The sequence below is a fragment of the Lissotriton vulgaris genome, chromosome 6 (genome assembly GCF_964263255.1).
Source record: "Lissotriton vulgaris chromosome 6, aLisVul1.2, whole genome shotgun sequence".
Taxonomy (NCBI): domain Eukaryota; kingdom Metazoa; phylum Chordata; class Amphibia; order Caudata; family Salamandridae; genus Lissotriton; species Lissotriton vulgaris.
The window spans coordinates 1,212,595,578-1,212,611,285 of record NC_141694.1 but is presented as its reverse complement, the minus strand read 5'-3'; the positions used below and the strand labels follow the sequence as shown (position 1 = coordinate 1,212,611,285).

The 15,708-nt window shown below is 44.8% G+C and overlaps 1 long non-coding RNA gene across 1 annotated transcript in view; it reads left to right on the top strand.

The window, feature by feature from the left end:
• The first annotated feature begins 842 nt into the window (after positions 1-842).
• LOC147708635 (uncharacterized) overlaps positions 843-15,708 on the top strand; it is a 56,946-nt gene continuing 42,080 nt past the window's right edge. Inside the window, exons 1-2 of the long non-coding RNA XR_015296652.1 lie at positions 843-903; positions 989-1,055. This is a non-coding gene — a long non-coding RNA (uncharacterized LOC147708635). The remainder of the gene's footprint in view (positions 904-988; positions 1,056-15,708) is intronic.

The window sequence follows — 15,708 nt, the reverse complement described above, 5'->3', positions numbered from 1 at the left end:
GCCTCCGAACAGAAACTCTTCGAAAAGGAACAACGGTGGGTGTACCGTCTGGGCACCCACAGAACAGGACTTAATGATGATATCCCCTGGGGTAGCATCATGTTCTAGCCCACATTCACCCTTTCTGTTTTCTGTTTTCTGTACTGCTGGGCTTTTCCTAAACAATCTCTGCTCGTTATAACAATTGCCCAAGTTGACAGTAACTTTACAATGAGAATGAACATCCGTTACTTGCAAATACACATGTACACTTTCATATCTACTGAGCGTTAATCACAATGGATAATAATCTTTGTGGTAGTTGTCAGACTCGCCAGTCCTTAGATAGGTGACATGTTCCTCGACGCTGACACAAATACACAATAACAATACTACACCATGCTCATACCCTCTATTACCTAACTGTATTAGGTTGTGAGGACTAACCTACAGGGGGCGCTTTCATTTCCATCTTTTGGTTATAAGCTGGGTTCCATCTCCTGAATACGGGCTATTTGTCTCTTTGATGGGTGTCTGTTTAACATAATTTTGTCTCTGTGATGGGTGTCTGTTTAACATAATTTTGTTAATATCGGCTTGCATTTCCACCGTTTGGTTTTAAGCTTGGTTCCATCTCCTAAATATGGGCTATTTTGTCTCTGCGTTAGGTGCCTTTTAACATAATTTTGTTATTATCGACTCCACCAGGCTTCACCTACTTACGTATTCCTCGTTGCCTCTGTAGGAGGAGGGGACCGAGAAATTACAATGTGTTCCATTTAATGTGTATCACTTTAAATGGGCGGGTCGATACAGCTCACTCCACACCAACATTTAAGGAGGGATAGGAAGTGCATTATTCTCCTTCCGGGTGAGACGGCAACCCTGATTGTAGGTTGAAGGCGGGGAGTCGCGTGTAAAGCAGTAAGTGTGGTCAATTTCCCCTCACAGCACAAGCGAATTTAATGATAAATATCCGAGACTCCCGTATATCTTTCCCTTTCCTTAGTCAATTACCGCGTGAAGAATACCCGCGCTGTTTTCATCTGAAGGGGATTTAATACGGCCCCAATGGCGTGAGTCTATTTTTAACTTATTTCACTGGCGTGTTGCTTGAACTGAGAATTGTTTGGGGTTTCTTCGACATGCTGAACGCATACAGGTTTCACCGTTTTTACATTTTACATATAGCAGTGCATATAGCCATAACGAGAGCATAACCTTAGCCGCGCTACTCCTGGCAGCATGCTTACCATTTAACTATTATGAGAGACACAGGAGACTCGGAGGCATGGAAGTTAGGCGATCGCCTCAAATGACCAGATGTCCCTTTTCATATGAGTATTTGTTCAATTTAACACCGTGTATTTGTTTAATTTAACACCGTGTATAGGTGTCAGTAGCCTGACTGCACACTGAATCTCATAGAAATGGCATTTCTTTTACTTTCCTTGGTTTTCCATGACCGCTTCATTGGATAGGTCAGTGTTAGTACTAGTTTTTAAACCACTAAAGGTTTTAATGAACCTTGAATTTGGGATTGAGCATGCAGACATAGAATGAAATTGAAGCTGCCTCAGTCACAAGAACTAGAATTTAGTTTATTCCTTCTGCATGGGCATGCTGGGCCACTAAACCATGACATAGCATGCAGCCCTGTTACCATTTAACCCATGTCCTCTCACTGAATACAATGTCAGAAAGGACATCATATGCCAATAATTCCTCTTTCTCTTCACAGGTTTTTGGGCCAGGTTGCACATTTTTGCCCTGACCTTTATCATGGAGACTGCCCATGATAGTTATTTATTTAATATATTTTTTCACATTTCGAACCTCACAGTAGGGTGCGCCTTAGCGCGCGCATACCACTGGGGGTCTAATTTTTAGGTCCCGACGAATGCTTAGCAAATGGCAGTATAACAGCAGAAACATGTTGACCAGTATTTTTGTATACTACTAAGGACATTTGGTTTCGTAACACAGAACCTAATTGTTCGCTCACTTGTTTTTAACAAATACAGGTTGGTCATTATTAAAACAGGTATAAAGACTACAACCTAGTATTTTTTTAAAATATATTGCACCTATTATCACCACACTTTGATTTGGGCACCTTTTGCACCCACCACATCCTGCTCCGCTGCAAAACAGGCGTTGTAGCACGCTGGGGTGGTACTAGATCGCCCCAGCGGGGACCCCGTGATGAAGCATGTCACCAGCTAGTGGTGAGTGAGGGTCCTTCTACAACAGGGAGATCCCTGTCTTGTGTCACAAAGTGGGATACAGTCACCTGGTTGCAGTCACAACCTGACTAGTGAGGTGGGTGCCACTCCTGTGAAACACTTTTGTTGGTATTGTCCTTTCTGGACATATGGCGTTTTGTAGTTTATTAGTTTATTATTTGATTTAGTACACTGTGGTTTACACTCCTCCACGGTGTTCAGTTCGTACCAGTGGTATTATCAATACCAACAAGTAGGACATCGCAACATCTTATACCATAACCAGTATCGTTTTACCACAGATGTTACTCCTGCACCCCTGCTTGTACATCTTTCTTTATGATTGCGTATGAGAGCTACTCCAGATATCTGGGTTCAGACTACCAGTTGTACAAAAATAACACTTAAAAAAATACTTCTAATTAGCTGCTATAATGTGCCTATTATTGTCAAGGTTTCCACGTTAAAGAACAGTAAATGTTAAGCACCTTGAATAATGCGCTGCATGGCTAAATACTTATAAGATCCCACAGGCAAGACCTATTGACTATGCCAATGCTTGATTTTGTTTGCAGTGTTACTTGGTGAACTTGACCGAAGGTATTTGAGCACTTAACATGAGCACCAGTTACATTACACTCAATCAATCATTGACACTTATAAAGCGCGCTAACATACCCGTAGGGTCTCAAGGCGCTGGGGGGAGGGGGGGGGAGGTGCCGCTACTGCTCGAACAGCCAGGTCTTCAGCTTCTTCCTGAAGGAGAGGTGGTCTTGGGTCAGGCGCAGGTCGGGAGGGAGGGAGTTCCAGGTCTTGGCGGCCAGGTAGGAGAAGGACCTTCCTCCTGTGGTCGCTCTTCGGATGCGGGGGACGGCGGCGAGGGCGTGGTTGGCTGATCGGAGGTGGCGTTTGGGAGCGTAGAAGTTGACTCGGCTGTTGAGGTAGCTCGGGCCTTGGTCGTGTAGGGCTTTGTGTGCGTGGGTGAGGAGGCGGAAGGTGATTCTTTTGTTGACGGGGAGCCAGTGAAGGTCTCTCAGATGTCCGGAGATGTGGCTGGTTCGAGGGATGTCGAGGATGAGTCTGGCTGAGGCGTTCTGGATCCGCTGGAGTCTCTTCTGGAGCTTGGCGGTGGTCCCGGCGTAGAGGGCGTTGCCGTAGTCCAGTCGGCTGGTGACGAGGGCCTGGGTGACGGTCTTCCTGGTCTCGGTGGGGATCCACCAGAAGATCTTCCGTAGCATGCGTAGGATGTTGAAGCACGCCGAGGAGACGTTGTTGACTTGCCTGGTCATGGAGAGGGAGGAGTCCAGGATGAAGCCCAGGTTGCGTGCATGGTCTGTCGGTTTGGGTGCGGTGCCCAGGGCGGGAGGCCACCAGGAGTCGTCCCAGGCGGAGGGTGAGGAGCCCAGGATGAGGACCTCCGTCTTGTCCGAGTTCAGTTTCAGGCGGCTGGTCGTCATCCACTCGGCTACCTCTTTCATCCCTTCGTGCAGGTTGGCTCTGGCGGCGGCGGGGTCGTTGGTCAGGGAGAGGATCAGCTGGGTATCGTCGGCGTAGGAGATTATGCTGAGGTTGTGTTTGCGTACGATGGCCGCGAGGGGGCTCATGTAGACATTGAAGAGGGTGGGGCTCAGAGATGATCCTTGGGGGACGCCGCAGATGACTTCGGAGGCCTCTGACTTGTACGGTGGTAGGCGGACTCTCTGTGTTCTTCCGTCGAGGAAGGAGATGATCCATTCCAGCGCCTTGTCCTGGATTCCGATGTTGCTGAGGCGCCGTACTAGGGTGCGGTGGCAGACCGTGTCGAATGCCGCAGAGAGGTCTAGGAGGATGAGGGCCGCTGTTTCTCCATTGTCCATCAGGGCTCGGATGTCATCGGTGGCGGCGATGAGGGCGGTCTCGGTGCTGTGGTTGGCTCGGAAGCCGGACTGTGAGGGGTCGAGGGATCCGTTCGTCTCGAGGAAGGCGGCCATCTGCTTGTTGACGGTCTTCTCGATGACTTTGGCTGGAAACGGGAGGAGCGAGATGGGGCGGTAATTCTTGAGGTCGGTGGGGTCCGCTGTTGGTTTCTTGAGTAGAGCGCTGAGTTTGGCGTGTTTCCAGCTCTCAGGGAAGATGGTGGTGTCGAAGGATGTGTTGATGATGTCTCGCAGGTGGGGTGCGATGACAGCGTCGGCCTTGTTGAAGACGTGGTGAGGGCAGGGGTCGGTCGGTGATCCGGAGTGGATGGAGTTCATCGTGCGGATGGTGTCTTCGGTGCTGATCGGGGTCCAGGCGTGGAGGGTGGTGGTGGGGGGTGGTTGTTCGGTCATGGTGTGCGTTGGTTGGTTGTTGAAGCTGTTGTGTATGTCCGCGATCTTGTTGTGGAAGTATGAAGCGAGGGAGTTGCAGAGGTCTTGCGATGGGGTGATGTTGTTGTTTCCTGCGCTGGGGTTGGAAAGCTCTTTCACGATGTTAAAGAGTTCCTTGCAGTTGTGTGCGTTGTTGTCCAACCGGTCCTTGAATGCTGTTTTCTTGGCGGCGCGGATCAGCTGGTGGTGTTTCCGGGTGGCCTTGGCGGCGCGGATCAGCTGGTGGTGTTTCCGGGTGGTCAAGGTCACAAGAGGTCAGCTAGAGCCTCAGTTTTTGCTTCCGCCAAAGAGAAGAAGGGAACTGGGAGGCATGGAGGAGGTTATTTCACTGTGGCATAGTTTATGCTTTAAAAATGAAGTATTGTAAATTAAGAAAATTAAGATTTCAAATTACCAAGAGCCTAACATTCTTAACAAGTTTAGGCTCAGTTTGATACAAGCCAAGGAGAAACTGGGCAGATGGCATGATCTCCCAGTGCCCTGTTATCTAATATCCACAGAGTTATCAGCAAGTAGCAGTCACTTGTCTCTGGCCTTCTTCATCCTCCTGTTTGTTGAAGAATGAGGGTGTGTGGTGGTATAGTTGTCAAATGTCACCTGTTCAGCCTCATCTGGCCGCCAAACTACACATGCCAGGGAGGACTGGGAAAGCTGACATCTGCCCTGGCATCCACTGTGAGACATGGTGCTGGTAGAGGTGTGAGAGTTTCTACTAGAGGTGTCAGGGCTGTTACTTTTTACTCTTTTTAGGTGGTGGTAGCCTGTCTGTGGGAACTTTATTTAAAAGGTGTGTTTTGACTGAATCACTAATTTCTTAGGTAGGTCTATATACTGTGTATTCTATGCTGGAAGATTTGCTTTTAGGAGCTCTGTTGGTTGACCATGATTTTTTCCTGCTACGTTCAATGGGTTATCCTGCTATGTGTTTCTTTCATTGTGTCTTAAGCTTCCACTCTGAATGCTGAATTTCCCTTCTGCGGCCTGTGTGTCAATCGATCTGTGCCTCTCCACCCTTTGCAACCCCTCTGTGTGTCTGTCCCCTCCTCAGTATCAGCTTCTTCTGCCTTATACCCTACTGAAGTTTGCATATCTGCCCCTTTCCCCACTGCAGCCTCTCTGTTGTATCTATCTCACCCCTGCCGGCCCTCTGAGCCTCTCCACCCCGAAGCTCCTGTGTTTAACTGCCTAGCCCTAGCCTAGCCTGTTTAACTGCCTGGCCTGCTGCCCTTTTGTATGTGCTCTGCCTCATCTCATCAGTGCAGCCCCTCTATGAGCTAACTGTAGTGTTTATGCGTGGCAAAGTTCTCTTGCAAGCCCTCAGTATGACCCTTCCCCCCACATGGGCCAATACCCTGTTTCTGCTGTCCCTCTGTGTGACCACGACTCTTGGAACTCCAATATGACACTCATCATCCATTCCGCCTTTCCGTGCCACTCCCCTTCACATGTATGACACCAACCTTACCCCACCAGGTCCTTCATATATCGCTCTTCCATTTATTTCTAAAACTGCACACTTAAAACAAAAAAAAAAAAAAAAAAAAGTAACCTTTGTTATATGCTAACCATCTTATGACTGCTCAGCTACTTGTGCACTAAAGTGAAGCTCACTTACTGAATGATGGATTGAGATGTTTGTCACAGTCACTGTCTTTGCCAGAACAGATTCACAATTGGGTTATTAACCTTCCTGGTTTCTCAAATGTGCTTGAAAATGCACCATTTGCCTACAATTTTCCCAAATTTTCTCGGGGGAGCCCCCCGAACCCCTCTTAAGTGGTTGGAGCTCGCTCACTATGCTCACTGGCATTACCGTGTCACTAAATCAGAAATGTCTAAAAAGTTATCACCAACATGAAAAGTTTGGAAAGCGGTGCTCTGGCCTAATGCTGTAAACACCACAGAAACTTTTGTTTCGTCCACTCATGACTAACACTGGGCCTGCTGTCTGGAAAGCCAATTGGCAGACTACTTGGCCACATATTAAATCAAAATTTTAAATGTATTAAAAAAATCTCGAAAATGTAGTAAACTGTGCAACATTTTTCCTTTACAAAAGAAGAAAAAATAAATGCAAAGAAATCACTAGGCCCCGACTGAAACAACAGGCCTCCCACCACAATGAATTTTAAAAATTGATTAAAAGTTCAAATAAGTCCAGGTGCATGGCCCGAATCAAACAAACAACACCAGTTTATCAACACCCATTTCACGCCCCTTTATACAGATGAAAAGGTATCATATTTGCAAAGCACCACTTTGTAAATATGGAGAAGGGCATTGGGCCATAGGAACGTTGGTGAAAGTGACATTCTGGGGGCGCTATCACCTTATACATAAGTCCCCATGTATTAACAATCCACAACTTAGCTTCCTCTCCTATTACTCAATGACTTTAAGCTTACCTTTTCCGAATAACAGTGCTCTGCTGCCTTTTGTCTAGGTTTGTGCTCTGTAAATAGCATACAAATATATGCATGTGTACTCAGCAAGAACATATTTCTAGTCACAGAGTTATTATAATGCAGTTCTAAATTTGAACTCTTCCTGCTAAATATTAAGCTGGTTTAAAACTGCTACAACCTCACTTATGGTAAGGCTCCACTCAGAACGTCATCATACCTAATCAATACAACTTATGGGCTGAGAATGTCATAACAGTGCACTGGCCAACCAGATGTAGAGTCTCTTCTCTCTCTTGTTCACAAAGAACTGTGTTACTGACCACCCAAAAGATGTATGTTGCTTAGAGACATTAAGCACAATGACCTCTTAAATTTGAGATTTCAGATCTGCTGCTGTGCGCAAAACTCAATCAGAATGCAAACACCCTACTGGTCCATTACTGCAAGGAGATGCTTAACCCCTTCGCTGCTAGGCCTTTTTGCCCCGTGTGCTAAGCCTTTTTTGGGCTATTTGGGGTAGTTAGGGCTTAGGCCCTACAACTTTTTGACCACATAAGCTATCATGCCAAATTTGTGTCCTTTTCTTCCAACATCATGGGGATTCTAAAGGTACCCAGGGTGTGTGGGGTCTCCTGGAGGGGTCCCAAAAATTAGTCAAAATACAGCTACATTTTGTTTTGGGGGGGAAATGGGAAAAGTGCTGCAAATGAAAGCATCTGGGATTTTCCCTGCAAATTGTATCAAAAAAGGGTTTTTGGGGCTGAAATCACCATTTTCCTAGCTTTTAGGGAATGACAGACATTTGTCAGAAAACCAAAACATGTTAAACAGTTTTGGCATTTTTCTGGGACATAGACTATTTTTGCAATTTTCTGTGCTTTCAACCTCCTTTCTCAATTACTTTTTGTACACATTTTCTTACATTTGTCTTTTCATTTGGAAGGCAGAAATGCATCAAATGTCAATGGGTAATAACAGTTGCTTTGCAAATCTGAATTACCCTAAGTCTCCCGATAAAAATGGTAGCTCACTTGTGTGGATAGGCATAGTGCCCACACCAGAAACAGCTCAAAACGCAAAGTGAACACACCAAATTTTCACAATGAAAAATTACCTTTTTTTGCAAAGTGTCTAGCTGTAGTTTTTGAACCCTAGCTTTGCCTGCGCCTAGGGAAATCTAGGAAACCTATACATTTTCAAAAACTAGATACCCAGGGAAATCCAGGATGGGGTGATTTGACTGGCTCCCACCATGTTCTGTTAATCCCTTGCAAACCTAACAAATTGTCCAAAAAAACACATTTTCCTCACATTTCTGTGGTGGAAAGTTCAGGAATCTGTGTGGATCCACAAATGTCCACCCACCCAGCGTTCCCCAAAGTCTTACGAAAACAATTGTACCTCACTTGTGTGGGTAGGCCTAGTGCCCGTGACAGGAAACGGTACAAAACGCAATGTGGACACACCTCAATTTCACTTTGAAAAATGACCCTTTTTTGGCAAAGTGCCTAGCTGTAGTTTATGAACTCTAGCTCTGCCGGCACCAAGGGAAACCTAGAAAACCTATACATTTCTTAAAGCTAAACACACAGGGGAATCTAGGATGGGGTGACTTGACTGGTTCCCACCAAGCTCTTTTACCCCGAGTCCCTAGCAAACCTAAAAAAGTGTCAAAAACACAATTTTTCTCACATTTCTGTGGTGGAAAGTTGTGGAATCTGCATGGATCCACACATTTGCTCCCACCCTGCATTCCCCAAAGTTTTTCAAGAAAAATTGTAACTCACTTGTGTGGGTAGGCCTAGTGCCCGCAACAGGAAACGGCGCAAAACGCAACATGGACACATCTCAATTTCACTGTGAAAAATTACCCTTTTTTGGCAAAGTGCCTAGCTGTAGTTTTTTAACCCTAGCTCTTCCGGCACCCAGGGAAACCTAGCATACCTATACATTTTTTAAAACTAGACACCAAGGGGAATCCAGGCTGCAGTGACTTAACTGCCTCTCACCAGGTTCTGTTACCCAGAATCCCTTGCAAACCTAAAAAGTTATAAAGAAAATGCATTTTCCTCACATTTCTCTGGTGTAAAATTCTGGAATCTGCGTGGATCCACACATTTACACCCACCCCGCGTTACCCAAAGTCTTCCAAGAAAATTGGTACCTCACTTGTGTGGGTAGGCATAATGCCCGCAATAGGAAATGGCACAAAACACAACATGAACACGCCACAATTCCACAGTGAAAAATGACAATTTGTTTCCAAAGTGCCCAGCTGTAGTTTTTGAACTATAGCTCTGCCGGCACCTTTGAAAACCTAGCAAACCAATACAATTTTGAAAAACAGACACCCAGGGGAATCCAGGATAGGGTGACTTGACTGCCTTTCACCAAGTTCTGTTACCCAGAATCCCTTGCAAACCTTAACATTTTTAAAAAAACCCACATTTTAGTACATTTCTGTGGTGGAAAGTTCTGGAATCGGAGTGGATCCACAAATTTCCATGCACCCTGCGGTCCCCAAAGTCTTCCAAGAATATGGTACCTCACTTGTGTGGGTAGGCATAGTGCCAGTAACAGGAAATGGCGCAAAACGCAACATAGACACACCACAATTTCACAGTGAAAAATGACCCTTTTTTGCAAAGTTCCCAGCTGTAGTTTTTGAACCATAGCTCTGCTGGCACCTAGAGAAACCAAGCAAACCTATACATTTTGGGGTGACTTGATTGTCTTTCACCAGGTTCTGTTACCCAGAATCCCTTGCAAACCTAAAGAAGTGTAAAAAGAAAAAACACATTTTATCACATTTCTGTGGTGGAAAGTTCTGGAATCCGTGTGGATCCACAAATGTCCACCCACCCTGCGTTACACAAAGTCTTTCAAGAAAATAATGGTATCTCACTTGTGTGGGTAGGCTTAGTGCCCGTAATAGGAAACAGTGGAAAATGCAATGTGGACACACCTCAATTTCACTGTGAAAAATTACCCTTTTTTGGCAAAGTACCTAGCTGTTGTTTTTGAACCCTAGCTCTGCCGGCACCTAGGGAAACTAGCAAACCTATACATTTTTGAAAACTAGACACCAAGGGGAATCTATTATGGGATGACTTGACTGCCTCTAAACAGGTTCTGTTACCCAGAAATCCTTACAAACCTAAAAAGTTGTAAAAAAAAAACCCAAATTTTCCTCTCATTTCTGTGGTGGAAAGTTCTGGAATCTGCGTGGATCCACAAATTTCCACCCACCCTGCATTCCCCAAAGTTTTCCAAGAGACATGGTACCTTACTTGCATGGGTGGGTCAAGGACCCGTGACAGGCTAGGGCCCAAAACCTATTGAGGCGAGATCAAAATTACTTATCACAAACCAACCTGTTTTTTCAAGGGGGGTTCCCATGAGTTTTTTGCCCGGGACTCGGCAGCCATCAAGGGAAACCTACCAAACCCACACATTTCTGAAAACTAGATACTAGTGGAAGTCCAGTGAGGTATGGCTTGCGTGGGTCCCCCAACATTCTCCTACCCAGAATCCCCTGCATACCTCAAATTTTGCTGAAAAAAAAACTTTTTTCTCAAATTTATATTTGGGAAAGTTCAGGAATCTGCGTGGATCCCCAAATTTCCTCCCACCCAGCATTCCCCCAAGTCTCCCGATAAAAATGGTACCTCACATTCGTGTGGTTGGGTCAAGGACCCGCGACAGGCAAGGGCCCAAATCCTATTGAGGGGACATCAAGATTAGCCATCACAAATCAACCTGATTTTGCAAAGGGAGTCCCATGAGTGTTTGGCCTGCGGCTCGGCAGCCATCTAGGGAAACCTACCAAACACACACTTTTCTTGAAACTAGACACCCGGGGGAGTCTAGCGAAGTATGGCTTGCATGGGTCCCCCAACATTCTCCAACCCAGAGTCCCCTGCAAACCTTAAAAAACGCTGAAAAACTCACTTTTGTTCTCAAATGTTTGTGTGGGAAAGTACTGGAATCTGCATGGATCCACAAATTTCCTCCCAATCAGCGTTCCCCCAGGTCTCCTGATAAAATGGTACCTCACTTGCGAGGGTGGGTCAAGGACCCGCAACAGGCAAGGGCCCAAAACCTATTGAGGCGACATCAAAATTACCTATCACAAACCAACCTGGTTTTGCAAGGGGGTCCCATGAGGTTGGTAATGGGCTGGTGTGGGCTATTACTTAGAAGATTCTCCAGTAAGTGGTGCTGCTTTCACCTCACCCGCCCCATCAAACGTGTGATCCAGTGATGGTATAATTTAGGCCACATATATGACACGTGCGACCCAACCAATGCTGGATCTGAGGGCGAGCGGGAAAGGGTTTGCCTAAAGGTCAGGGGCCAATGTTCGTGATTTGCCTACCAATATAGCTTCCACCAAAGAATGGTGGAAGTAATTTAAGCCACACATCTATAAATCACACAGCTCTTGGAATAGGGTTAGGGTTTTCATTAATGGGGATTTTGGGAAAGGTTTGACAAAGACAAACACTACTTAAGGACACCATTCATCTGGGAAATGGGCAGCATATCATCGTCATCAATCAGTGGTGCACGGAAAAAAAGAAATGATTATGACACAGTACAGTTAAGTGCACTGCAAACAGAGGCCAACATTTATCTAGGCAATAAGCAGCAGCACATCATTTGCCATCACCCTGTTGTTAGAAGGAAACAAAGGAATGAGTGTGACAGAGTACTGATAAATGCATTGCAATCATCCCTTCTGCCCTCGAGACCCACTTTATCAGATATCTAAATGTTTTGTATTGTAGGTTGGGGAGTGAACCCACCCACCCACATATCTTAGGTAGTATGATTGTTAAAAGAAAAATGATACTGCTTTGCAAAATTGGGTGGTGCATCTGCATTTACTTCCGAATTGTCCACTCTTTGGAGCAGGAGTGTTGTTGAGCTTAGCTAGCTTTCGATTTTGTTTGTGAAGGGAACTAGAAGAAGGCCTGCAGATTATAAAAGAGAAACCGTATTTTAGAGTGAAGGAGAAGGACAGAAGGAATGTAAGCTCTAGAGGAGTGTATCAAGAAACCTCAGAGGCAGAGAAAGAAAATAACGAAAGGCGACTCAGAGTATCACTTTTGCCACAAGTCCAACACACTTACAGAGCACATTTCACAAATGCACCTGTGACTATTCCACACAGTTGGGTACTAGGCCTCAGACTCTTGATTTACCTTTGAACTGAAGTCGATACTTGATAACTTACTGCTACTAGCTGTTGATGAGGTAGTATTGCAGCTCCTGCCCTGAGTTCTTCCACGTTCCTCCTCCTGAATCTCAGTAATGCTGTCCCAGACCAGTCATCATCATCATCATGAATCACTATGACCCAAGCAAGATAGACTTGGAGTTCACTGCGGATGCAGAACAAGTAGAGAAACAGAACCGCAGTATTTTGCATAGGGTTTTGCTTGTTAAATAAGTGACTGTTCTGGTCTTTGAAGAACCAGAGAAAAAGGATAACATCCTTCAATTAAATCTGGCTAAGTGTGAAGGGGCTACAGGAAAAAAAATAGTGCCCATCACTCAAGCCCCAAACAATGCAAATCAATAGTCATCTCAAGACATTTCCCATATTACAGTTCAACACACCCTCCATCACTTTCAGCCCCTACATCAATCATCGCTCACAGTCACTCAATAATCTTATCACTTAGTGGTGCAATAGCTACCTGGTCCACTCCACGCATGGTGGTAGGTACACTTTCCCCCCTTTAATGCAAGAAACAGATTGGAATTTAGCAGTTTTGTAAATAAAATGACTGTCTGGGGCAGCCAACCTGGATGATGAAAAAAACAGAAGGATCATAGGGGCGAATCATAGAGGTTAATAATTTTTGATAAGTAAGTTTGTGAATGCCAATCACCTCCAGGGGAAAATAGATCACCGACCCCTCAAGCCCCAAACATTGCAAGTCAGTCATCTCATGCAAGCTCCCACATTACAGTTCAACAAACTCCCTCACTGTCTGCCACCACTTGAATCATTAATCAACTCAAATCATCACTCACATAGTCGCTCACTGTTGAAATAGTTGAAGTTACCTCTTCCAATCCAAGCATGGGTAGTTTAGCAATTAAGTATTCAAGCATCTTTTTTTACAGGCAATGCATTGGGATTTGGTATTGGCAGGCAGTCTTGTTCATGATAAATGATTTTGTGAGGCAGCCATTCTAGTGCTAAGTGATGCAAAAAGTGGTAGGCAGTAGGCAACAGCCGTGCGCCGGGGAAAGGCATTGTCCACAATGTCATGAAGGAATTGTGAAGACTTTTTCAATGGACACTGGTCGAACTGCAATCCATCAATATATATGTGACTAATAAAAAAGTTGGGGCAGCATAAAACTGACACATAAATGATAATGTTCCTCCAGCTATTTATTTTTTATTTTGCAAAGAAAGAACTAAGTTTAATGAGTAGATTTTTAAAAGTTCTATGGGGGCACTGGTATACTTAGTCCGGGAAGTAGAGTTTGTCAGGTGGTTCCCCCAGAAATTGGTCAGCTAACACATTTGATTCAATTTCAGACCAATCACCCTCCTCTTCCTCCTGTGATGCTGTTTCAGGATCGTGTAATTGTGTGGTATAAAATGTTGGTTCATAGTCAATCTCCCCACATTTTGAGGCAAGAGACTGGGCCTTCTAACTGTGACACCTGCACCAGCTGCCCTGAACACATGTTCAGGAGTCACACTGGCGACAGGACGAGCCAGATATTTTATTGCCAGCCTGCTGAGTTCTGCCCATTGAGACATCTTTCCTAACCAACACATCAATGGATTTTGATCCACATAGACCTCTTATTGATCATCCAGATACTCCTGGAACATCCTGTGAATGGTCAAAGGTCCTGCCACTTACTCAACCTGTTTTGCCATTGACTGTGCACTGGACTTGAGCCCTGTCAAAGAAAACCAATACAATACAGAGGTTGGGTCAGGTCCTTCTGTTGCTGTTGTTGCTTGTGTCCTGGTTGATGGTGCTGTTGGCTGCTGTGAGACAAGACTGCCCTCTCGGAACTTGAAGGTGGCACCCCAGAACTGCGGGTGGGGCTTGAAGTCCCAGCCATTCTTCTTCAAAATCTCTAGCTTGCTCTACAATCCACCCGATCCATGGAAACATCCCCTTAGAAAAAGGAATGAAAGTGTGACAGGTGTCAGAAGTCTCGCTCACAAGCAGCCAGAGACTCTTGGCGCTTGCGGTTTAGACCCAAAAGAAAACTCAAGCGTGCATATGGAAAAAACATCTGCTTCGCACCTGAATGGCAGGATTCAGGAATTCTGCACTCCTCCATTGAGCGCGGAGTGCCCAAATTCCGCAAACTGTTCAACAAGAGCGGAGTTCTGGAGGAGGCTCAGAGTGCAGACTCACGTTGGTCAGCCTGCAGTCCCCATAGGATCTGACACCATTCTCCAGACATCTGTTTTCTTTGACCAAGCATCTCCAGCACTTACAATTACTAGTATTGCTTACCTTGCTGAAGACGTCTCCACTCTGAGTCCTCCTCTATGACTATTCTGCAATCCTTGGCTTGACGTGTCAACATCCCTACAAATTGCCCTTGTTGACTATCCTTCATTCGATATCAGTCTACTCTCTTGTTCCTCGTTATCTAGTACCTTGACCCGGCTGGACTTGTGGCCATGGTATTTATAACGCACTCCTAGAAACTCATATTCTGGTCCTGAAGATGACCTCAATTCTGGACAGGTCGAAGCGCTGTAGACCCTTCAGCACAATTCTTGGCGTTACCTTTGTGGTTCTATGAAACTAATTGTACCTCCCAAAAATGTACTGATGTATGGGAACCTCCAAGAGTTCTTTGTATATATTTGTGTCTTTTTCTTGCCCCTTTTTATTTATGAATATATTTCACTTGTCACGTGCGCCGTTCACTTTATTTCTCACGAGCACTAATGTGCACAAGTCTGTACAGGTTACATGTACATTTAATGTGACTGAGTTCCGCCATTTTGTCCTCCCTTATTATTGCCATTTCTGCTCAATACACACCAAGTGTTGCATTTACTGGTTATAATTGTTTTTTGTCTCCCTGTTTTCCTCCCCTTCCAACTCTTATGTGCATGCTTTCTTGAACATGAAATTGCCTTCTAAATAATATCTGTTGAGACACTGTTGTTTGCTATACAAACTTCTAAAAGTGGCATTTTAAGAATTGTGTCTTAAAATCCAACTTTACCATTAAAAAGTGTTTCAAATTAAAAGTATTCAGAGACCCAACTTGATATTCTAACCTGTTCCCAATTGAAAGCTATCACTTAAAAAAGGTAACCCAATGTTATCCAATTGGAGAAGCAGGCCTTGCAGTAGTGAAAAACATATTTAAGAATTTTTAACTTCTAGGCAATGAAAAAGTTAAAATAGACTGCACCATGCCCTGTAGGCTGTTTTCGCCTACCATAGGCGTGACTTCCAAAAGACTGACTAGACAAATGACTGACAAGTGTTAAATTGTACACTTTGTTTAATTTGAAATTTTGATCAAAGCAAACATTTTACAAAACAGTAAGGTTCATCAGATACTTTACCTCTAAAAGGGCTCATTTGGTGAGTGAAACTTTCTTTCACGGATCTGTATAACAAAGAATCAAGTGCACAGTTGCATTCTGCCTTGGTAAAATATTAGCAGACTGATGTAATATTGGTGGAAGTGTTCAAAGTGGATTTAACATCGCAAGGCCCCTGCTCACCCCTC